The sequence below is a fragment of the Garra rufa genome, chromosome 16 (genome assembly GCF_049309525.1).
Source record: "Garra rufa chromosome 16, GarRuf1.0, whole genome shotgun sequence".
Taxonomy (NCBI): domain Eukaryota; kingdom Metazoa; phylum Chordata; class Actinopteri; order Cypriniformes; family Cyprinidae; genus Garra; species Garra rufa.
Window position 1 is genome coordinate 35,950,193 of NC_133376.1, and position 24,799 is coordinate 35,974,991.

The window sequence follows — 24,799 nt, forward strand, 5'->3', positions numbered from 1 at the left end:
CAGCTGCTAAATGACATTTTAATGACCTTCGACTTTCATTCTGCATACCAGCGGAACAAACAATACACCCCCATATACCTGCTTTCTGTTAAGGGACTCTGACAGCCTTTGATGAAAGCTCGACACTTACAATAGACTTTATATTGTAAAAGCAAGTGCAAACAATCACTTACAAATCAAAACCAGCTGAGGTATGAAAACAATTAAACTGGAGTCCTGAGATCAAACTGATCCAAAACACTGCTGATGGATTTATCCTCTGATTCGAAAAAGAAGTAACATGAGTTTCCTACGATCAAAAACCTCAGTGAGTAATGCTACTAAAAACAACGACTACCAACATTCTTTTAGAGTGAAAACACATTCTCAAACTGGTTCATAGCAGGTGAGCTTATTGTCTGTATAAGTTATTAAATGTGACACGTGGTACTAAAATGTACGCACAACAGCTGATCACAATTAGCTTAATTTAGACACTTCTCACTCTGCTCAGGTAGCTTTTAACCTATTTTCAAAGGAAACGACTTGCAAATATATTTGAAGTGAAAAAAAAAGAACATTAACAATACACAATATTTTATATCCACTAACAAGTTTTGATTGAGAACTAACTAGTGTATGTTAAACTAATCTTTCTCTAAAGCAAGACATCGGATTCATTATGTTTTTGCACTTATATAGCATTTGTGACCCTGGACCACAAAACCAGTCTTAAGTAGCACAGGTAAATTAGCCAACAACACATTGCATGGGTCAAAATTATCAATTTTCTTTTATGCCAAAAATCATTAGGATATTACGATATTTTGTTCATTTCCTACTATAAATATATCAAAACTTAAGTTCTGATTAGTAATATGCATGGCCAAGAACTTCATTTGGACAACTTTAAAGGGGATTTTCTCAATATTTAGATTTTTTGCACTCTCAGATTCCAGATTTTCAAATAGTTGCATCACGGCCAAATATCGTCCGATCCTAACAAACCATACATCAATGGAAAGCTCATTATTTATGTATAAATCTCAATTTAAAATGGACTCTTACAAGGTTTTGTGGTCCAGGGTCACATATTTATTTTCAAATATTTCACATATTGTGGCCCCTTGAAGGTTTACTGAGGCCCCCTAGTGGGCCCCGGCCCCCAAGTTAAGAACCACATATCTGCTCTTAGAAATGGTCCCAAAAGACTTAGAAAAATAAATAAAATAAATTAATAAATAATAAGAGAAACGTTTCAGAATGATATTAATCTGTAAGTGAAATACAAGATTACTTAAAATCAATGGTGTTATTTTCCATACTTTTAATGTGAAGTCCATACTAAATGAAACGCTTAGCGTTTTAAAGAACGTGATATGCGCAAATCCCCCAAATGTTCAGATTATTAGAATAGGCTATATAACACTAATCATCCATTTATCCCTGTCTACAGTGGAACATCACTGCTCATCGCAGCTAAAATGACGATACAATGTTAATCAGCATCTCCAAACAGACATTCATCCAATAATAGCGTCGAAACGCGGTGCAAAAGAGAACAGACAGGTTAAGAAGTAAAACACACCGACTCCACCGCGCTGTTTCTCAATGTCCAGCGAGCTCACTACCTAGACAGCATTTTGAAGCGCTTGCGTTGCCCTAAAACACTGTCTAGGTAAGCAACTCAGTAGGTTTTGCAGCACAGCCTCGGTTTACAGAATTATTCAAACTTCTCCGCTTTTAGTTTACTTCAAGATGCATTAAACTACCTCCAATCTGACAGTTGAACAGTTCTTCAGTTCAAATACTGTCCAAAGAGCAACTATAACTACAGCACAGCGAGATACATGCCCACATACTCACGTACCAGCTTTAAATGTCGAACATTCTTTTCTTCTGTCATCTTGAAGGAAACCAAAACGGGAAACAAATGAAATCTTGATGTCAGAAACAACTGTGACTGTCTCGACGCGCAATCCTCCGCGACGCAGTATGTCTCTAGAACGCAACTTTAGAGGAATGCGCGCAGCGAGAGCGCAGACAGACAATCGCAGGAAACCGGCTCCTCCCACCGGCTACACACGCGCAAAGAGTCTCCCGAATGATGGCTATGAGCGGCTATGGTCTCCTTCCAGTCAGGTTCTTGTTATTGGCAGGGTCATTAATCACTAGACCGCACTCTTTCGTCTCTACACGTTCAGCAATATGAACCATAATAAGAATTATGAATGTTATGGTCGTCTGTGGACCTGGAAGGAACAGCCGTGACCCATTTGTTACACCTCGCGTACAACTGTGTATAAAAGCAGGGAGATATTATATAATATAGCTTATTATTAACGAGAATCACATGTAATAAATGAATGGTGAACAGAATTAACCATGAGCAGCTATGAAAGCAAATACAATCAGGACAGAGAGGGTCATTTGCGTTTCTCAGGAGGTTTACCATAAACAGAGAGACTGAGGCTAGTTGTCACATTTTACTCCAGTGAATATTATATATATATATATATATATATATATACAAGCACATATTTTAAGCTTTTATACAGTGACACATTTACAGCTGAAGTCAAAAGTTTACACACTTGCAGAATCTGCAAAATGTTACTTTTACCAAAATAATAAGAGGGATCATACAAAATGCATGTTATTTTTTAATTAGTACTGACCTGAATAAGATGTCGCATAAAAGATGTTTGCATATAGTCAAGAGAAAATAATAGTTGAAATTATAAAAAAATGACCCTCTTTGTTCAAAAGTTTACATACACTTGATTCTTAATACTGTGTTGTTACCTGAATGATCCACAACTGTTTTGTTTTTGTTTATTAATAGTTGTTCATGAGTCCCTTGTTTGTCCTGAACAGTTAACTGACCGCTGTTCTTCAGAAAAATCCTTTAGGTTCCAAAAATTCTTTGCTTTCTCAGCATTTTTGTGTGTTTGAACCCTTTTCAACAATGTCTGTATAAGAACCAGGGAGTGAAAACTTTTTGAATTTAAAGATCAGGGTAAATTTACCTTATTTTGTCTTCTGGGAAGCATGTAAGTTTCTTCTTTAGCTTCTGAAGGGCAGTACTAAATGAAAAAAATATGACATTTAGGCAAAATAAGAAAAGTAGCTACACAATCTTAATTATGTTCAAAAGTTTACACCCCCGGCTCTTAATGCATCTTTCCTCCTTCTTCTTTCCCCAACAAAAACTAATAATTATATAACTAGATTATGTAATATTAAAACATGACAAGCACCCCTGACCTGTACTATACTGTACAACAATTAGTTCTGGTTCTCAAATCTGATTGGCTGAGCTCGGATGTATAAGACGGACTACCTGATTACATTTTTAAAAGCTTTAAAATCCCAAACAAATAACTTTAATGCATCACAAGAATGTATTAAATACACAGCCAGCAGTTGGAGTTTATTAGCAACATACTGATATTCAGCTAAGCAATGTGAACCTAATTTCCTGTTTTTCTGGGAAAAAATCTTGCAAATTGCAGTAGACGCAGAAATGTCACATGGTATTAGCTGTTCAAGTTTGAGCAGACCCCCTGTCGAGTGGATCCCACTGAGATAAGGCCATGCTGTCCTACCACGGGCTCTCAACTCATGTCTGAAGTGTTATGCACGAACACTCAAAACAAAAAAAAAATCAAAACAAACAACTGCTAATTAGTTACAGACTCACAGCATTGCTGACAAAACAATTTGCACTTGTAACACTTACAGTACAACAGAGTTCAGAAATCAAGGGCACTTGGTATCAACTGCCAAGTATGATTGACCCTGCGGTGGAGGTTCAATAAATGCAGCAGACCTATGGTCAACTAAGCAAACAAGACTTTTGAATACTGTAGTGATTTAATTGAATGATATTATATGGAAAAAGCTGTAGCTAAATAAATATTCCATGAAGCATATCGAGCCATTTCCCATTGATTTTTTCCTCTTGCAGCTGTTTGGAAGGCTTAATGCCAGGGCTGCCCAGCCCTGTTTTTGGAGATCTACCTTCCTGCAAAGTTCAGCTCCTCCCGTAATCAAAAACACCTGAACCAGCTAATTAAGATCTTCAGGAACACTTGATAATTACAGGCAGGTGTGCTGGAGCAGGACTGGAACTGAATTATGCAGAAAGGCAGCTCTCCAAGAACAGGATCGGGCAGCTTTAGGCTTGAACTATTTTCTGGAACTTTTCGCTTGCACCCAAGAGGTCAAGGTTTGGCTGACTAGCTTGCAGGTATCTCCTGCTGGTAGATGCTTTAATTACACCTTTCTGAGACAGATAGCCCAGGTATTCTGACTATTTCCATCTAAACCATGCACACGATTTACAAATGCGTTTCTCGGTTTACTAAATTGTGTACACGATTTACTAATTCATTCCCTCGGTTACTAATTTCTTCTCTCGGTTTACTAAATCATGTGCACGGTTTGTGAACTGGCTCCCTCATTTTACTAAATCATGTGCACAATTTACTAATTAATTACCTCAATTTACTAAATGTGTGAACAACTGACTACTTTGTTCCCTTGGTTTACTAAATCATGCGCACGATTTACGAATTTGCTCTCTTGGTTACTAATTCATTCTCTCAGTTTATCATGTGAACAATTTACTTATTTGTTCCCTCGGTTTACTAAATCGTGTGCATGATTTACTAATTTGATCCCTCAATATACTAAATCATGTGCACAATTTACTAATTTGTTCCCTCGGTTTACCGAATTGTGTGCACAATTTACTAATTTGTTCCCTCATTTTACTAAATGTGTGCACTATTTACTACTTCGTTCCCTTGGTTTACTAAATCATGCGTACAATTTACTAATTTGTTCCCTCGGTTTACTGAGTTGTGTGCACAATTTACTAATTTGTTCCCTCAATATACTAAATGTGTGCACGATTTACTACTTTGTTCCCTTGGTTTATAAATCATGCGTACGATTTACAAATTCGTTCCTTGGTTTACTAAATCGTGTGCATGATTTACTAATTCGTTCCCTCATTTCACTAAATCGTGTGCACAATTTACTAATTAATTACCTCAATTTACTAAATGTGTGCACAACTGAATACTTTGTTCCCTTGGTTTACTAAATCATGCGCACGATTTACGAATTTGCTCTCTTGGTTACTAATTCATTCTCTCAGTTTATCATGTGAACAATTTACTTATTTGTTCCCTCGGTTTACTAAATTGTGTGCATGATTTACTAATTTGATCCCTCAATATACTAAATCATGTGCACAATTTACTAATTTGTTCCCTCGGTTTACCGAATTGTGTGCACAATTTACTAATTTGTTCCCTCATTTTACTAAATGTGTGCACTATTTACTACATCGTTCCCTTGGTTTACTAAATCATGCGTACAATTTACTAATTTGTTCCCTCAGTTTACTGAATTGTGTGCACAATTTACTAATTTGTTTCCTCATTTTACTAAATGTGTGCACTATTTACTACTTCGTTCCCTTGGTTTATAAATCATGCGTACGATTTACAAATTCGTTCCTTGGTTTACTAAATCGTGTGCATGATTTACTAATTCGTTCCCTCATTTCACTAAATCGTGTGCACAATTTACTAAATAATTACCTCAATTTACTAAATGTGTGCACAACTGAATACTTTGTTCCCTTGGTTTACTAAATCATGCGCACGATTTACGAATTTGCTCTCTTGGTTACTAATTCATTCTCTCAGTTTATCATGTGAACAATTTACTTATTTGTTCCCTCGGTTTACTAAATCGTGTGCATGATTTACTAATTTGATCCCTCAATATACTAAATCATGTGCACAATTTACTAATTTGTTCCCTCAGTTTACTGAATTGTGTGCACAATTTACTAATTTGTTCCCTCATTTTACTGAATTGTGTGCACGATTTACTACTTCGTTCCCTTGGTTTACTAAATCATGCATACAATTTGCTAATTTATTCCCTCGGTTTATTGAATTGTGTGCACAATTTACTAATTTGTTCCCTCAATATACTAAATGTGTGCACGATTTACTACTTTGTTCCCTCGGTTTACTAAATCGTGTGCATGATTTACTAATTTGATCCCTCAATATACTAAATCATGTGCACAATTTACAAATTTGATCCCTCAATATACTAAATCATGTGCACAATTTACAAATTTGTTCCCTTGGTTTACTAAATCATGTGCATGATTTAATAATTCGTTCCCTCATTTTACTAAATGTGTGCACGATTTACTACTTTGTTCCCTTGGTTTATAAATCAAGCATACGATTTATGAATTTGTTCCCTCGTTTAACTAAGTCATGCGCACAATTAACTAATTCATTCCTTCGGTTTACTAAATCCTGTGCACGATTTACTAATTAGTTTCCTCGGTTTAGTAAATCATGTCCGAGTTTTACAAATTCATTCCCTCGGTTTACTAAATGTGCGCACAATTTACTACTTTGTTCCTTTGGTTTACTAAATGTGTGCACAATTTACTAATTCGTTCCCTCGATTTACTAAATGTGTGCACTATTTTCTACTTTGCTCATTTGGTTTACTAAATTGTGTGCACAATTTACTAATTTGTTCTCTCGATTTACTAAATTGTGTGCACGATTCACTAATTAATTCCCTCGGTTTACTAAATGTGTACTAAATTTATTTACTGAATCGTGCGCACAATTTACGAATTTGTTCCTTCGGTTTACTAATTCATGTGCATGATTTACAAATTCTTTCCCTCGTTTTACTAAATCATTTGTGCACGATTTACTAATTTGTTCCCTTGGTTTACTAAAACATGCATTTGATTTATGATTTTTTTCCTTCGTTTTACTAAATCATGCGCACAATTTACTAATTAGTTCCCTTGGTGTACTAAATTGTGTGCATGATTTACAAATTTGTTCCCTCGGTTTACTAAATTGTGCACATGATTCACAAATTTGTTCTCTTGGTTTACTAAATCGTGTGCACAATATACTAATTTGTTCTCTCAGTTTACTAAATTGTGCGCACGATATACTCATCCGTTTCCTCGATTTACTTAATCGTGTGCACAATTTACTAATTCATTCCCACGGTTTAACCCCTTAGTGTTCCAACGTTCCACCGGCGGAACGTTTTGCATTGAGTTAAGTTTGACAGGAACTCTAAGGGGTTAAGTAAATTATTTTCACAAAATAATAATTCTAATTTAATTTTTGAAATAAAACTCTCTTTTTTTTTAAATTAACTATTTTATTGATCAAGGACACGTTAAATTAATCAAAATCACAGACAGACAATGTTTCAAAAGATTTCTGTTTCAAATAAACGCTGTTCTTTGAACTTTTTGTGGAAAAAATCCACAAAAATATGATGCAGTTTTCAACACTGGTAATAAAGAGACGTTTCTTGAGCAGCAATCATATTAGAATGATTTCTGAAGGATCATGTGAGACTGAAGAATACAGTAATGCTGCTGAAAATTCAGCTTTGCAATGAAATAAATTACATTTTAAAATATTTTAAAACAGAAAACTTAAATTTTAATCAAATTTGAAATAAATGAGAAACAGAAAGCATAATAATAATGTTATAATAATATTTTGCTCTATTACAAACAAATTATATATTCTATTATTATATACATTTCTATTCAAGCACATTTTTACACTTGAAGTTGGTTAAAAATAACTGTTATGCAGTAATATGTCTATAACGTCATTGAATGTCACACATTTATATTGTGTGGGTGAAGTTGTCAATGGGATTAAACAAACTATTCTAGGCTTTTAGCAAAATTCAAGCAGTGAAATAATGAATTGATTATAAAACAAAACCTCAAACTTGCAAAATGTAACATACAGAAACATTAAAGAATTTTTTGGCCAACAAAAACTAATAATTCTAACTAAAAATTCAACCGTTAGAGACTTAATGAACTTTTTTTTTCTGTCAGCTGCTGCATGTATACTACAAATTCCATGAGAACATAAACAATTGATGGCAGCACAGAATGAGGTAATACAGTACAGTTTGTTCTTGCCACCTAAGATGAGTGTTTTCCTAAAGCAGTCTCAGCCAATATGCAAACTGACTGTGGTTTAGTAATCTGAGAGGCCCAGTGAGGCCTGATAAAAAATGCTTGTGGTCATGTAGATGAAGAAAGACAGCATTGTGTTTCCCGAACGCCTGCCGCCGCATGACACGCCCATCACAATACGAAAACCTGTCAGACTTGTAAAGCTTATTCCACATTGAGGGGACATGATATGTCCGAAGACATTACAGCTACATAAAAAGGAGTGTCTGTGGCCATCTGACGAAACACAAAGACACTTTCTGCAAGAGCTTCTTCGAGAGGCTTTCAAGTCCAAACACTCAGTGGTCTGGATAAGGGACAAATGGTTATAATATGCAGAATAAATCAATTGCTAGAGTGTGGTTACATTTGAGAGGATGTGCTCTCAAAAAACTGTGGCTTTTTCATGATGAATTCATTCATTCCACTCCAAACAGTCTAGTGCCGCCTGCATGCCTTGAATGCTTCTGAGACATTCCTGCCTTCTTTTTTTGAATTTGATTTCAGAGGGTGAAATATTACAAGCCGCTGATCAACGGTTTTGAGAAGCCCGGGTGAAAGAATGAGGGTAAAACTCTAGCTGACAGGAAGCACAATGACATGAAGGCAGCTTACATAACAGATCATCATCAACACATCAGCGTGAAGATCCAGGGGAAACGCATCGCCGCCCCTTTTTTACTCAGTCTGTTGGCTGTCTGAGGTGGGCGACACGCTGTGTGACAAGCTGCCGCCACACGCCCTCGTGCGTCGGAAACACAGGAGATGGATCAGATCGGCTTTCAAGTTAGATATGTTAATGAAACTTTCAAACACGCTCAATGGATGGATGCTCCGCAATATTTAAATTGGAGGCACGGTTGGGTGACAATAAGCCAATCAAAAGCAAGCCTCGGAGAGGAAACAACCAAAAAAGTAAGAACATTTAATTGCAGCAGAAATGGGGAAACTGTTGAGCTAAATACAGATGTGCGGCACAGTGCTGGTTGGTTTATAAACCTCCATTGACTTTCATCTGAGCCTGGACTGAACCACAACATGTGCACAAAACCACTGACAGAACTTTCCCACTCTTCCCAAAGCACGCCTGTTCCTGTTTTAGAATAGTTTTACCATGTCTCTGATTAACACGGCAATGCTATCCACAAGTTGGTTTCTTAAACATCTAGTTGGCACTGCCATGATCACCCACTATTTCTGTTTGTCTGTTTTCTGTTTTTTGTCTCGAGTCACTGTAGAAGCTACACATCACTGGAACCATTTGAAAGCTCAGGTTCAGTGTGTAAAAAAACTTTTTTCTCATAAATCTACATACCGTACATCATACAATCTTAAAAATAAAGGTGCTTTAAAAGGTTCTTCACAGCGATGCCATAGAAGAACCATTTTTGGTTCCACAAAGAACCATTCAGTCAAAGGTTCTTTAAAGAACCACCTCTTTCTTACTTTTTTAGAAAATGAAGAACCTTCTTTCGCCACAAAGAACCTTTTGTGAAAATTTTAATTTTGTTATGTTGCAGCCTGATACTACAATTGTTTCAATTATTATTTTTTTCTCACAAACCTACATTCCATACATCATACACTCTTAAAAATAAAGGTGCTTTAAAAGGTTCTTCACGGAAGTTGCCATAGAAGAACCATTTTTGGTTCCACAAAGAACCATTCAGTCAAAGGTTCTTTAAAGAACCATCTCTTTCTTACTTTTTTAGAATCTGAAGAACCTTCTTTCACCACAAAGAATCTTTTGTCAAATAGAAAAGTTCTTCAGATGTTAAAGGTTCTTTATGGAACCATTTAAACCAAAAAGTTTCTTCTATAGTATAGTGTTTTTAAGTGTAATGACAATTACAATTAGAAATGTCTGTAAATTAACTGACAAATCACATTTCCATAAGTATTCAGACCCTTTTCAACAACATTTGAAATTTAGCTCAGATGTCTCCCATTTCTCTTGATAATTGTTGAGATTTTTCTACACCTTGACTGGAGTCCTCCTGTGGTAAATTAAATGAATTGGACATGATTTGGAAAGGCAAACACCACTCTATAAGTCCTCATAGCTGACAATGCATATCAGAGCGAAAACCAAGCCATGAAGTCAAAAGAACTGCTTGCAGAGCTCAGAGACAGGATTGTATTTAGGCACAGATCTGGGGAAGCCTACACATTTTTTTTCCTGCACTGAAGGTTCCCCAGAGCACAGTGGCTTCCACAATTCTCAAATGGAAGAGGTTTGGCACAACCAGGACAGTTTCAAGAGCTGGTCGCCCAGCCAAACTGAGCAATTGATGGAAAAGGGTTTTGTCTAGACTGGTGACCAACAACCTGATCACTCTAGTTGAGCTCCGTGATAACATATGCAGATTGGACAAACATCACTGCAACACTCCACCAATCTGGGCTTTATGGTGGTGTGGCCAAAATCAATCTTCTCCTCAGTAAAGGCACATAAAAACACTTTGCAAAACAGCACCTAAAGGACTCTGACTCTGAGAAACAAGATGATCTGGTCTGATGTTTGAAGGAAACCATCTCTGCTCATCACCTGCAGAGCACCATCCTAGAAGTAAAGTGTGCTGGTAGCAGCCTTGTTCTGTGAGGCTGTTTTTCAACAGCAGGGACTGAGGGACTCATCAGGGTAGAAGAAAGCTGAATGCCCCAAAATATTGAAAAAACCTAGTCCAGAGTGTTCAGAACCTCAGACTGGGCCGAAGGTTCACCTTCCAACACGACAATGACCCTAAGCACACAACCAAGGGAACACAGGAATGGCTGCGGGACAACTCTGTGAATGGCCCAGCCAAAGCCCTGACTTGAACCCCATTAAAAATATCGGGAGAGACCTGAAAATGGCTGTCCACCGACGATCCCCATCCAACCTGACCGAGCTTGAGAGGATTTGCAAAGAAGAATGCCAGAAAATCCCCCAATCCAGGTGTGCAAAGCTTGTTGCGTAATACCAATAAGACTTAAGGCTGTAATTGCTGCCAACGGTGATTCAAATTACTGTGTAAGGGTCTGAATACTCGCAAATGTGATATTTCATTTTTTCTTTAATAAATTTACTGGCTTTCTGAGAAACACTGTTGATATTTGAAATCACTAAAACAAACATGCCATGATCCTTTTTTGACCTTGAAGCTTTGTTTACCATACTGGATCTTTGATCCAATGTAACATTCTGTCACATCAAGGACTATATCTTGTAACTGAACCATGTCAATCACAATAATAAGTTTGCTTTAAAAACTGCATAAAAATTATACTAAAATTAATATTTGCATCATTTATTGTTTAAAAAAAGGCACTCACACTATAGCACACGTCTCGAACCCTATGTTTTTAAAGTATTTTCAATAGACACTTCAGCTCTGCATAGTGTTGTATTTACTGACTGTGTGTACTGCACTTGACATGATGTTAAGTGCTTGTCTTGTAAAAAATCTGTTATATTTTCTGCAACTCACTTTCTACTGTACTGGTATATCACTGTAAATCCTACAACATAGTGTAGAGAGATGCCAATAAACCAACTTAAATAGTTTTTTTCTAAATTTCTAATAGATTTTAAGCAAGTGCTTTTCCTATACAGAATTCTTTAATATGGAACACATTTCAATGCCAAAACTTCTGACCAGAAAAAAATTCTGACCAGAAAATAACAATAGGCTTCCACAAGGGAAAACATTATTTGATCCCTTGCTGATTTTGTATGTATGCCCACTGACAGAAATGATCAACAAGGCTTTGAGGCTGACGTTTTGGCAACTTGAACCTTCAGCTCCCTCCACAGATTTTCTATGGGATTAAGGTCTGGAGACTGGCTAGGCCACTCCAGGACCTTAACGTGCTTCTTCTTGAGCCACTCCATGTGTTTTGGGTCATACCTATCCACGACCCATTTTCATAGTTCATTTACATATTTTCACTTCCATATTTGATGGTGGGTATGGTGTTCTTGGGGTCATAGGCAGCATTCCTCCTCCTCTAAACATCTGACCACAACCCTTTGACCCAGTTCTCCTCTGAATCATTCAGATGTTCATTGTCAAACTTCAGATGGGCCTGTACATGTGCTTTCTTGAGCAGGGGAACTTTGCAGGCACTGCAGGATTTCAATCCTTCATGGCGTAGTGTGTTACCAATTGTTTTCTTGATGACTATGGTCCCAGCTGCCTTAAGGTCATTGACAAGATCCTCCTGTGTAGTTCTGGGCTGATTCCTTACCGATTCATGACCACTGAAACTCTACGAGGTGAGATCTTGCATGGGGCCCCAGACTGAGGGAGATGGACAGTTATTTTGTGTTTCTTCCATTTGCAAATAATCACACTAACTGTTGTCACCTACTCACTAAGCTGCTTGGCGATGGTTTTGTAGCCCATTCCAGCCTTGTGTAGGTCTACAATCTTGTCCCTGGCATCCTTGAACAGCTCTTTGGTCTTGGCCATGGTGGAGAGCTTGGAATCTGATTGATTGATTGCTTCTGTGGACAGGTGTCTTTTATACAGGTAACAAACTGAGATTAGGAGCACTCCCCTTTAAGAGAGTGCTCCTAATCTCAGCTCATGACCTGCATAAAAGACACCTGGGAGCCAGAAATCTTGCTGATTGACAGGGGATCAAATACATATTTAACTCATTAAAATGCAAATCAATTACTTCATCATAACTTTTCTGAAATGAGTTTTTATGGATTTTTTTGTTGTTGTTATTCTGTCTCTTACTGTTCCAAAAAAACTACCATTAAAATTATAGACTGATCATTTCTTGATCAGTGGGCAAACATATAAAATTAGCAGGGGTTCAAATAATTTTTTCCCTCACTGTATCAAAGATCAAATTTATAAAAGCGCCAATGGGAGGGAAAAATTCTGCGTATTATTTACTGACAATGCGTACATTATAGAACACAAACGCAGCCAAATTACCACCTGCTTTAAGACATGTTTTTTGGGCGTTAAATAATGCCACAAATACCAGTAATTTTACGTGTGCAAATGTTATTATAATCACGTTGCATGATTAATTTTAATACTATTCTCCCATAAATTTTCTGAAAGGGAAACTCCTCCAAATGCATATTCAATAAAGTCAGGGGCAAAAATAACAGTGTCCAGCACTAATTCTTCACTGCGCATCTAGTAAATCCTGACAGTATATTTTAACGCCAAAAGACGGTTTGCAATGTGCAAGCTGTTAGTAAATCTGGCCCAACTCAAAAAGTACAGTTGGTAAATATCTTTCTATATTTTTTAATATGTTTTTATCAAGCTGAAGTCTTGGCCAGGCTGCAGGCCTAGAGAAGACTTGCTATATTATCACTGTTGTTTTTGTTGTTACTCTCAGTCGAACAAAGACATATTGTTCTTGACAGAAATGTGGAGCTTCAATACACAGACTCCATCACTATCATACACAGATGCTTTCACACTGACTAACCAAATTAAACTGCCACGGATGTCAGTTCTATCCTCCCCCCGTCCCTAGAGGAGTTCTTCAGCCTGCATATAACCTCATTCACTTACTTGTGACTCACACCCTAACTTTAACATTTGCACTGTATTTATTAAATATTCTTAGGAAACAAAACTAAATATCAATGAATGAGATGCAACTGTTCAACTATTCATTGCATGAAGATATTCCAAATCAAATCAGTCATATCCAGGTTATGTAACTGTAATATTGTGTAATAATATTACAATTTAAATAATTGTTTTCTATATTAAAATATTTCAAAATTTAATTTACTCCTGTGACAGCAAAGCGGAATGTTTAGTATCATTACTTCAGTCTTCACTCTGTCACATGATTCTTCAGAAATCATTCTGATATGCTGATATGCTCGAGAAACATTTCTTATTATTATCAATGTTAAATATAGTCTTTTTCAGGTTATGCAACAGTTTGAACAATGCAACAATGTGGCTTTGTTATATCATAGGAAAGTATTTAATACACAACAGTTGGTGTTTATTAGCTGCATAGCTATCGAAAGTTAATTTCCTGTTTTTCTCTGAAAATTAATGAGCAAATTGCACCAGACACACAAATGTCAAGGTGTAGGATGTTAAATTATGAGCAGACCCCCTGTTGAGTGGATCCCACTGAGATAAAGGCCATGCTGTCCTACAACTAGACTCTCAACTCAAATTTGAGGTGTTATATGAACACTAAAAAACATTAAAAAAAAGACTTATTATTGCTTGCCTGCACAACAAATCCTTAAGTAGCATGGGAATATTTGTAGCAATAGCCAAAAATATATTGTATGGGTCAAAATTATCATTTTTTCTACCATAGATATATCAAAACTTAATTTTTGATTACTAATATGCATTGCTAAGAACTTAATTTGGACAACTTTTTCTGATTTTCTCATATATTTTGATTTATTTGCACTCTCAGATTCCAGGTTTTCAAATAGTTGTGTCTTGTTGAAATATTAACCAATCCTAACAAACCATACATCAATGGAAAGCTTATTTATTCAGCTTGAATTTTGTTTTTGTGCTCCAGGGTCACATATTGCTCATTTTTGGAAAAAACAAACAAACTTTTATTCAGCAAGGCTGAATTACTGTCACTTTTGATTCATTTAAAGGCATTTATAATGTTACAAAAGATTTCTATTTCAAATAAATGCTATTTTTTTAAAAACTTTCTATTCATTAAATAATATAAAAAATATAGTTTCCGCTAAAAGTGTAAAACAGCACTTTCAACATTGATAAGATTTTTTTATTTTAATTAATTAATTTATTTATAGCAGCAAATCAGCATATTGGGATGATTTCTAAAGGGGAAAAACATGTATTATTTATTTTAATAATAATAATATATATATTTTTAAATATGTAATATTTTTGAGAGGTAAAATATAATATTGTAAATTCAAAACAATATTGTTAGCAGTTACTGGTGGAAAACAATGGCATTCATTGATCTGTACTTCCAAGACCGCATTATATAACTTTACCTGAGAGATGTATATGAGCGAATTTTTCAAGACTATTGAGGCCATGGGACCTTCTTTATTGCCTTGCATAATCTCATATTGAGTTCTCTCAGTAGAAATGAGACTGGAGGCATTACATTTTCAGAATCGGCTATACGATCGGGAAAAGGACCTTAATTAAAAGTGGGTAATTGCACTATTGCCTTTGCTTTAAAAGTAATTTACAGATAGCAGTAAAACAAATAATCCATCCGATGAAGCAGCAGGAACACGACTAATGATTATCAAATAAAACAATTAGGTATACAGCTTGCGTCTGTCACTAGTGCCACATTCATTAGTAATTGCTGAGGGGTTGAACTGATCTAAAGACTGGCTATAGGCCTCCATTTAATTCAGACGTACACCATTAATTCATTACAGCCAAAGACAAACGCAGGACTAGAAAAAGACTGTATCGTTTAGAGCCCAGTGAAATGCTCCGCTTGAGCGGCTACAGCTCCACATGCGGCCTCCAACTAAGTGTCTGTCGTTAGCTGTCAGGAGGAATAGGATCACAGGCGGCTTTAAATGGCGCAACAAGTCGCGCTAAGGGCTATCTCAGCGCTGGCTGTAAGACAGCAGATGATTGCAGAAGGCAGTGATTTGTTTTATGGGGATGGAAAAGCTTGCTTGATTTCACGGCCCTTGGAAAGCAATGGGAAATAAAGTGTAATTCAAGTTGTAAAATAAGTAATGACTGGTCCAATGTATTTAAACATGTGTTGCACTTCCCACACACACATATCCAGGTGATCTCAGAACTTATAAAAGCAAGTTGGCAGTATGTGTCTCATACTGTGTGTGTACAGATATAGCGCCAATGTGTTGTGGTCATCTTGGCTGTATCTAAAAGACTGAAAAATGCTGTCTCTGCAGGATATGGAGGTAGGAAGGCAACAAAACACATACTGAGATGCATTGATCGATTTTCTGAAGGCAGCATAGATGTGTCCTTCACCGCCTATGATATCCTGCTATTCTGCAGCTGATCTGAAAAGAAAAATTCTGCCTCAAAGTTGTGGTTGGAGGTCAGTTTGTGAAGAAATGTATGTTTTTTTTTTTACTTTTAGTATTGTAGAAATTGCATATTCACTTACTTATGACTAAAGCTTGGTTAATTAGACTGCTACGCTGCCTCAGAAGTCTGTCTGAAATTAGTTTTGGAAGGCACCTTCATACGCTAAAATCAGCCACCTAACATAATGTTTCATTCAAACTTTGCAACCAACTCCAAAAATGTCATTTTTACTTTTTTTTTTTTTTGAAATGCAATTAAATTAAATTAAACAGAAAACTTTTTACACTATTACAGAAGGTTCAAATGCTCACTGACGCTCCAGAAGGAAACACGATGCATTAAGAGCTGGAGGGTGAAAACTTTTGGAATTTGAAGATCAGGGTAAATTTACCTTTTTTTTGTCTTCTAGAAAACATGTAAGTATCTTCTGTAGTTTCTGAGGGGCAGTACTAAATGAAAATAGTATGATATTTAGGCAAAATAAGACAAATGTACACATCTTCATTCTGTTCAAAAGTTTTCACTCCCCTGGCTCTTAATGCATGTTTTTTTTTCCTTCTGATGCATCAGTGAGCGTTTGAACCTTCTGTAATAGTTGCATATGAGTCCCTCAGTTGTCCTCAGTGTGAAAAGATGGATTTCAAAATCATACAGTCATTGTTGAAAAGGGTTCAAATACACAAAAATGCTGAAAAACGAAAGAATTTGTGGGACCTGAAGAATTTTTTCTTCAGGACAAACAATGAACTCATGAACAACTATCACTAAACAACAACAACTTTTGAATGGGATCATTTTTATAAATTCAGCTATTATGTTCTTTTGTGGACTCTATGTAAACGATTTTTATGTGATATATCTTATTCAAATCTAACAAAAATGTTAAAAAAAATGAAAAATGATCAGAACAAAATACTGGTTACCAGCCTTAAACATAACATTTTCAATTAAAAAGATTATTTTGGTCAATTATTCTATTATGTTAAAACAATTCAGTTCTTTGTTCCTTCAGCCATTTCTAATCCCTGAAGCAGAAACCTCACAAACTGGCTTAATAATGCTCAAAAGTTATATAACTAAATTTGTAGCAGTCCACTGAGATATACTGTATAAAATCTGTGGAGAATTAATGTGACTTCAGACAGTTGAAATAACTCTCATTGTGCGATTGCATAACCAACACTCAAGCAGATCAAACATGTGACACCAGTTTATCTACAGTGTCACTACAGTGTTTAATCTGAATTCGTTTACGAATCATTAATCAATAATGAACAAGCATCTATTTCAATTTTAATATCCTCCTGTTTGTCTAGACTTGGTTAATTGGTAATGAACGCTTTTAGAGTAACTATTTAAAGCATTAAAAATGCATCATGATTATGAATAGCACAGCCCTAGTCATTAAGGATTAAACTCTCTTTAAACATGTTAGTGTATCTTATCTTCTTAAAGCCAAATCGATAAAGAACTAATCTCATGCACCTCTGCTTTCATTGTAAACCGCCAGACCTCACACAAGTCATTAGGAGGCATAATGCAGTCTCACCATGCTGTGAATGGAAATAGCCAGTGAAGATTCAGTGGGAATTGCTGCTGGTGAGGCATGTGAGATGAATTCTCATGCGTGGACCATTTAAAATGACAGATCATTAACAGAGTAAACCAGAGCGGCTTCAAAGTAATTCAGCAGGCAGCCCCTTGGCCTACTGATGACCTCCTCACACAAATCAGCATCCCTCCCAGCCATGAATCAGCCCGATGCTAATTCTGGATTTATTGGTTAATGGTAAGTGGGTTTTTTGAACTTACTTGTGTTTGTAATTCAGTCAAGACAGCAGGGCCTGATATGAATCAGAACTGGTAAACATGGTTCAGACTAATCTCATTACGTACCCTCCTCCCGTGTTTCAGAGCAGATCACAGATAAGTTCAGGATAAGGGTTAAAACATTTATTTGTGCAGAGCAAACAAGAAATTTCACAATTATATAGTCTAAATCTGCAATCTGCAAAATGTTAATTATTAATTATTATTATTAATAATTATTAAAACAAAATAAAAGGATCATACAAAATGCATTTTATTTTTTTATTTAGTACTGATCTGAAAAAAGAAACTTAACATAAAAGACATTTACATATAGTCCACAAGAGAAAATAATATTGAATTTATAAAATGACCCTGTTCAAAAGTTTACACACACTTGATTCTTAAAACTGTGTTGTTAGCTGAATGATCCACAGCTGTTTTTTTTTTTTTTTTGGTTTAGTGATAGTTGTTCATGAGTCTTTGACTTGTTAGCAGTTTAACTGCCCACTGTTGTTACCCTGATCTTTAAATTCCAAACGTTTTCACACCCAGCTCTTCATGCATTATGTTTCTTTTTGAAGCATCCTTTTGAGAGCGTTTAAACCTTCTGTAATAGTTGCATATGAGTCCCTCAGTTGTCCTCAGTGTGAAAAGATGGATCTCAAAATCATACAGTCATTGTTGGAAAGGGTTCAAATACACAAAAATGCTGAAAAACTAAAGAATTTGTGGGACCTGAAGAATTTTTTCTTCAGGACAAACAATGAACTCATGAACAACTATCACTAAACAACAACAACTTTTGAATGGGATCATTTTTATAAATTCAGCTATTATGTTCTTTTGTGGACTCTATGTAAACGATTTTTATGTATATCTTATTCAGGTCAGTACTAAATAAAAAAAACAACAACATGCATTTTGTATGATTCCTTTTTTTTTTTTTTTTTTAAATAATTAACATTTTGCAAATTCTGCAAGGTGTACATAAACTTTTGACTTCAACTGTATGTGTCTAACATAATCAAAATGTATTTTTATCCAAGCATATATTTGAATATTTCTATGCTGGTGTCAGCATTGCCATGCATGGGTGAGAAGGACCAAATCTAAGCAAAAAGAAAGAAATAAGTGTTGTGTATGTCAATGCAATCTTTGTTTTCTTGTTTCTACAGCAACAAAGTTTATGCCAAAGGGCGGGTAAACAATCCTCCATTATGTGTCTCAAGGTACGAAATCATCCAGCAGGTAAAAAAATAACCCAAACAATTAATGATGGCAAGAACGAGCAAAACTGGCAAAGGTCAACTTTATCCTTGTGCTTGTAGACACAAACATTTATATTCATTCAAGAGCAGTAAATCACAAAAGGAATGAATGAGGTTTCTGAATTCACCTTTCTGCTCTTATTGAAATGCTTTTAAAGGGGTCCTATTATGCTCTTTTACAAAGTCTTTCTTTTGTTTTGGGTGTGCACTAGAACATGCTCACATGCTTGGTGGTTCGAAAAACACATTATTTTTTCACATAATTTACATTATTACAACAGCTCTCTCCTCAGGATGGCACAAATGGCTCAATTAGTTCTGGGTTTTATAAAGGCCCGCCTTCCAAAAAACAAAATGTGATTGGTTAACAGTCCCACTGCATTGCGACTGGTGAACACCTTAGATGGTGTTTCAGTCCTGCCACGCCCCTTCCCAAAGCAGCAAGTTCTGTGTACAACTGTTAGCGCAAGCTAGATTAAAGTGATTCTTATGTTTTAAATATGGATATATTTCTTACAAACACACATCAGATCGCTAAAGGAGGCTTTTATTGACCCCCTGGAGCCATGTGAGGCATTTTTTTATTATGGATCGATGCACTTGGACTTGTTTTGGACTGATGGAGAGGAAAATCAGTCTATGCCATTCTAAAGTTTGGGAGTGCCAGGATAATTTTTAATATAACTCCGATAACTCCTGCATTTGTCTGAAAGAAGGAAGTCATATACAGTCGTTTTGAGAATGACACAAATATTAGTTTTCACAAAGTTTGCTGCTAAGCTGCTTTTAGATCTTTGTTTCAGTTGTTTCTGTGATGTACTGAAATATAATTACAAGCAAGTTTCAAAGGCTTTTATCGACAATTACGTGACATTTATGCAAAGAGTCAGTATTTGCAGTGTTGGCCCTTCTTTTTCAGGACGTCTGCAGTTCGACTGGGCATGCTCTCAATCAACTTCTGGGCCAAATCCTGACTGATAGCAACCCATTCTTTCATAATCACTTCTTGGAGTTTGTCAGAATTAGTGGGTTTTTGTTTGTCCACCCGCCTCTTGAGGATTGACCACAAGTTCTCAATGGGATTAAGATCTGGGGAGTTTCCAGGCCATGGACCCAAAATTTCAACGTTTTGGTCCCCGAGCCACTTAGTTATCACTTTTGCCTCATGGCACAGTGCTCCATCGTGCTGGAAAATGCATTGTTCTTCACCAAACTGTTGTTGGATTGTTGGAAGAAGTTGCTGTTGGAGGGTGTTTTGGTACCATTCTTTATTCATGGCTGTGTTTTTGGGCAAAATTGTGAGTGAGCCCACTCCCTTGGATGAGAAGCAACCCCACACATGAATGGTCTCAGGATGCTTTACTGTTGGCATGACACAGGACTGATGGTAGAGCTCACCTTTTCTTCTCCGGACAAGCCTTTTTCCAGATGCCCCAAACAATCGGAAAGAGGCTTCTTCGGAGAATATGACTTTGCCCCAGTCCTCAGCAGTCCATTCGCCATACTTTTTGCAGAAGATCAATCTGTCCCTGATGGTTTTTTTGGAGAGAAGTGGCTTCATTGCTGCCCTTCTTGACACCAGGCCATCTTCCAAAAGTCTTGGCCTCACTGTGCGTGCAGATGCGCTCACACCTGCCTGCTGCCATTCCTGAGCAAGCTCTGCACTGGTGGCACTCCGATCCCGCAGCTGAATCCTCTTTAGGAGACGATCCTGGCGCTTGCTGGACTTTCTTGGACGCCCTGAAGCATTCTTAACAAGAATTGAACCTCTTTCCTTGAAGTTCTTGACGATCCTATAAATTGTTGATTTAGGTGTAATCTTACTAGCCACAATATCCTTGCCTGTGAAGCCATTTTTATGCAACGCAATGATGGCTGCATGCGTTTCTTTGAAGGTCACCATGGTTAACAATGAAAGAACAATGATTTCAAGCATCACCCTCCTTTTAACATGTCAAGTCTGCCATTCTAACCCAATCAGCCTGACATAATGATCTCCAGCCTTGTGCTCGTCAACATTCTCAAGACGTTAATTACTGAAATGATCTCAGCAGGTCCTTTAATGACAGCAATGAAATGCAGTGGAAAGTTTTTTTCGGGATTAAGTTAATTTTCATGGCAAAGAAGGACTATGCAATTCATCTGATCACTCTTCATAACATTCTTGAGTATATGCAAATTGCTATTATAAAAACTTAAGCAGCAACTTTTCCAATTTCCAATATTTATGTAATTTTCAAAACTTTTGGCCACGACTGTATACCTAGGATGCATGGAGGGTGAGTAAATAATATGCTACAGTAGTGTTGGTCCTATTGCCAGCCTGCAAGATCACCGATGCATGATATTATCATTATTGTGCTAATTTATTGAATTATTTACATGACCGAAACCAGCTCCAGCATAAGGCTAGTGAAGCTATCTACACTGTATGATGAATAAATCTCTTACCACACACTGCACACATCAATGGCGTGGTTCCGAAGCGGCAACCGATGATCGTCACTCTAGTCTATGCTTGTGTTTACATCAGCCACGGCTCTGATGTGTTTCAACCCTGTATACCGCACACGTCAGTGGCGCGGATGCAGCACGGCTACCGGAGCAATTCGCGGACACTTTAATCAATGCTTGCGTTTATACCAGCCACCCTGCTGCTTGCTAAAGCATCCCAGAAGCGGCTGTCCATGCTACATTGCTAAATTTAGGCTAATCCCCTACCTCTTCCCTCCCACCCACCAACGATTTGAATTTCCGTAGGCGGGATTTATTTTGTGATATCATAGCATCCTGAAAACTAACGCTGTAGTCCAAAAGAGCCGTTCGTTGTAGTTTTTGAAAAGGGATTTTTAAAAAAACTAAATATCTCCCTTTGGAGTGGACTTTGAGATTTGTAACTGTGTCAATGTTTTTTATGCCCAAACATACACTGACTAGAATTCAAAAAGTGAAAAAGCATAATAGGACCCCTTTAAGGAATAAATTTCTCTGACAAAAAATGCTGGCTAGAGGCTTTTGTAAAGTCGTTGCTTACTGATGTTAACTATTCACTACTTTAATGATATCCTTACTACCTTTCTGGGCCTTAAACGTAAAGCAGGTTCAGAAAGCTGTCGCATTTCATCAAAAATATCTTAATTTGTGTTTAAAAGATAAACAAAGGTCTTACGGGTTTGGAACAACATGAGAGTGAGTAATTAATGAGAGAATTAAAATTTTTGGGTGAACTGTCTATTTAGGAATAGTCTCAGATTCAGCTTACAGAACGCCTACAAGCTAGTTATACTGTAAATTATTTTTTACACAACTATCAAAAAAAAAAAAAAACAGCATGTACAATTAACAAACTATGGCTGTTTGCTATATACACTGCCAGTCAAAAGTTTGGAATCAGTAAGACTTTTAATGTAATTTAAATAAGTTGCTAATGCTCATCAAGGTTGTGTTTATTTGATCAAAAAAAGTAATATTTTGAAATATCATTATGATGTAAAATAATGTTCTTCTGTTTTAATATACATTAAAAGTCTAATTTATTTCTGTGATCAAAGCTTCAGTGTCACATGATCCTTCAGAAATCATTCTAACATGCTGATTTATTATCAGTGTTGGAAACAGTTGTATATTGCTTAAGATTTTTTTGGAACCTGTGATTTTTTCAGGACTCTTTGATGAATTAAAAAGTTAAAAAGAACAACATTTATTTCAAATAGAAATAGTTTCTAACAATATACACTAGTGTTCTAAAGTTTGGGGTCAGTAATTGTTTGTTCTTCTTTTTTTGAAAGAAATTAATATTCAGCAAGGATCAGTTAAATTGCTAAAAAGTGCTAGCAAAGACTTAGATTGTTAGAAAAGAATTATATTTTGAATAAATGCTGTTCTTTTTAACTTTTTATTCATCAAAGAATCCTGAAAGAAGTATCCCATTTTTCAAAAGATGTTTGGTAGCACAACAGTTGCCAACATAGATAATTCTAATAATAAATCGGCATATTAGAATGAGTCCGAATTTTTCGTACGAATTTTTCGCACGTTAAAAAATAAATACGACCTCACGTTGTGTCCATCACATTTGCACAGTGCCTCCAAAACTTCAAAAACCATCAAAAAAAGTTCGAATCAGGTTCGATTTTCTGCGTTTTCACATCCGTCGGAAGCATTCTGATAGGAAAGGATGCCAAATACAAAAATTTCGGACTCAGTGTGCAATGACCTTAATAGCTAATAAAAACTTAACTGCATCAAATGAAAAAAAAAAATATTTTAATGTATATTAAAATAGAAACCATTATTTTATATTGTACTAACATTTTGCAGTATGCTTGATTTTTTCTGCATTTTTGATCAAATAAATGCTTCTTTAAAAAACGTATGTCTTACTGATCCCAAATGTTTTAAGCAGCAGTGTATGTCAGTCAGGCGGTCTCTTCCTGTCTAAGCATGTGGTTCATGGCCAGAATAAGCTGCAGTGTGTGACTGTACCAAGGGCCCCCGTTGCTTTTTATATTAGTGATTTTGGACATATACTGTATGAATTCGGTGCACTGGAAACTCCAACAGATTTGTGTATAACATAACAGTGTATGTCATTTCATATAAACACGCAGGCCAGCGGCGCAAATCTGGGTCACATCCAGGCCGCCCATTCCTAAGCTGATGAGATTGGAAATCGCAATGACTTGGTTGTTTATCAATTCTAAAAATGCAACAGACAACTGGAGGCATTTGTTTCTCCAGGGGAGAACAAGAAACTAAAACGGAGTGAGTGGAGCATGAAAGCAGCACATGTACTTGGAATAAAACAGCAGAATAAACAGACAGAGGAAGAGTGCTGGCCATGTGCTGCGAAAGCAGAAGCGATGGAAAGAACAAGTCCTCCAAACACTCGAGTCAATCGTAAAAGGCAGTGCTGGTGTGGTGACATCATTACTCATGAGGCTGCACTTTAAGGCAATGGCATTAACAGACACTACTGAACACCATTTAACTCTAGCATTAATCAACCTCATCTGATATTCATAAGGCTGGCTCAAACTCTTCTGGAGGATTGCTGTTTGGGTCTGAAATACAAGTGCTTCAGACTGAGCTCCAAATCACTTTTACATCTGCCATACTGTGATTCAGCCTCACCTGAAGCGTTTTTACTCTTCAGATTTAAAGGGATAATTTAGTCGAAAATTAAAATGATTCATTATTTACTCATCCTCATGCTGTGCCAAGCATGCAGGTACTTTCCATAGAACATAAAAGAAGGAAATGAATAAGGTTCAGATAATTTCCATACAACTGAATGAAAAATAAAATAAAGTGTCATGTCATTGGTTCTGATTTCAGTTATTAAATTAGAAAAATGTAAGATTTTTTTTTATGTTTTCCATACAACAACATTGAAATCAATTTAAAACATAAAATAATGGAATTGTCATAAAATAATGGAAAAACGGCATGTCATTGGTTCAGATTTAAATAGTTAAATTATAAAAATGTAAGAATTTACTGATGTTTTCCATACAACATTCAAATAAATAAACACAAAATAAAGTGGCATGTCATTGGTTCCAATTTCAATTATTAAATCAGAAAAAAGTCAGAATTTTGTCTTCCATAAACGCAGAATAAAATAAAATAAAATAATAGTGTCATGTCAT

At 36.3% G+C, this 24,799-nt stretch overlaps 1 protein-coding gene across 3 annotated transcripts in view; it reads right to left on the minus strand.

Moving 5' to 3' along the window:
* The window catches only part of mid2 (midline 2), a 148,675-nt gene extending 146,636 nt beyond the window's left edge, over positions 1-2,039 (minus strand). For all 3 annotated transcript variants that reach the window (XM_073820535.1, XM_073820536.1, XM_073820534.1), the window contains exon 1: positions 1,850-2,039. The gene's annotated coding sequence lies outside the window, so the exon portion shown is untranslated. The remainder of the gene's footprint in view (positions 1-1,849) is intronic.
* Positions 2,040-24,799: the final 22,760 nt, after the last annotated feature.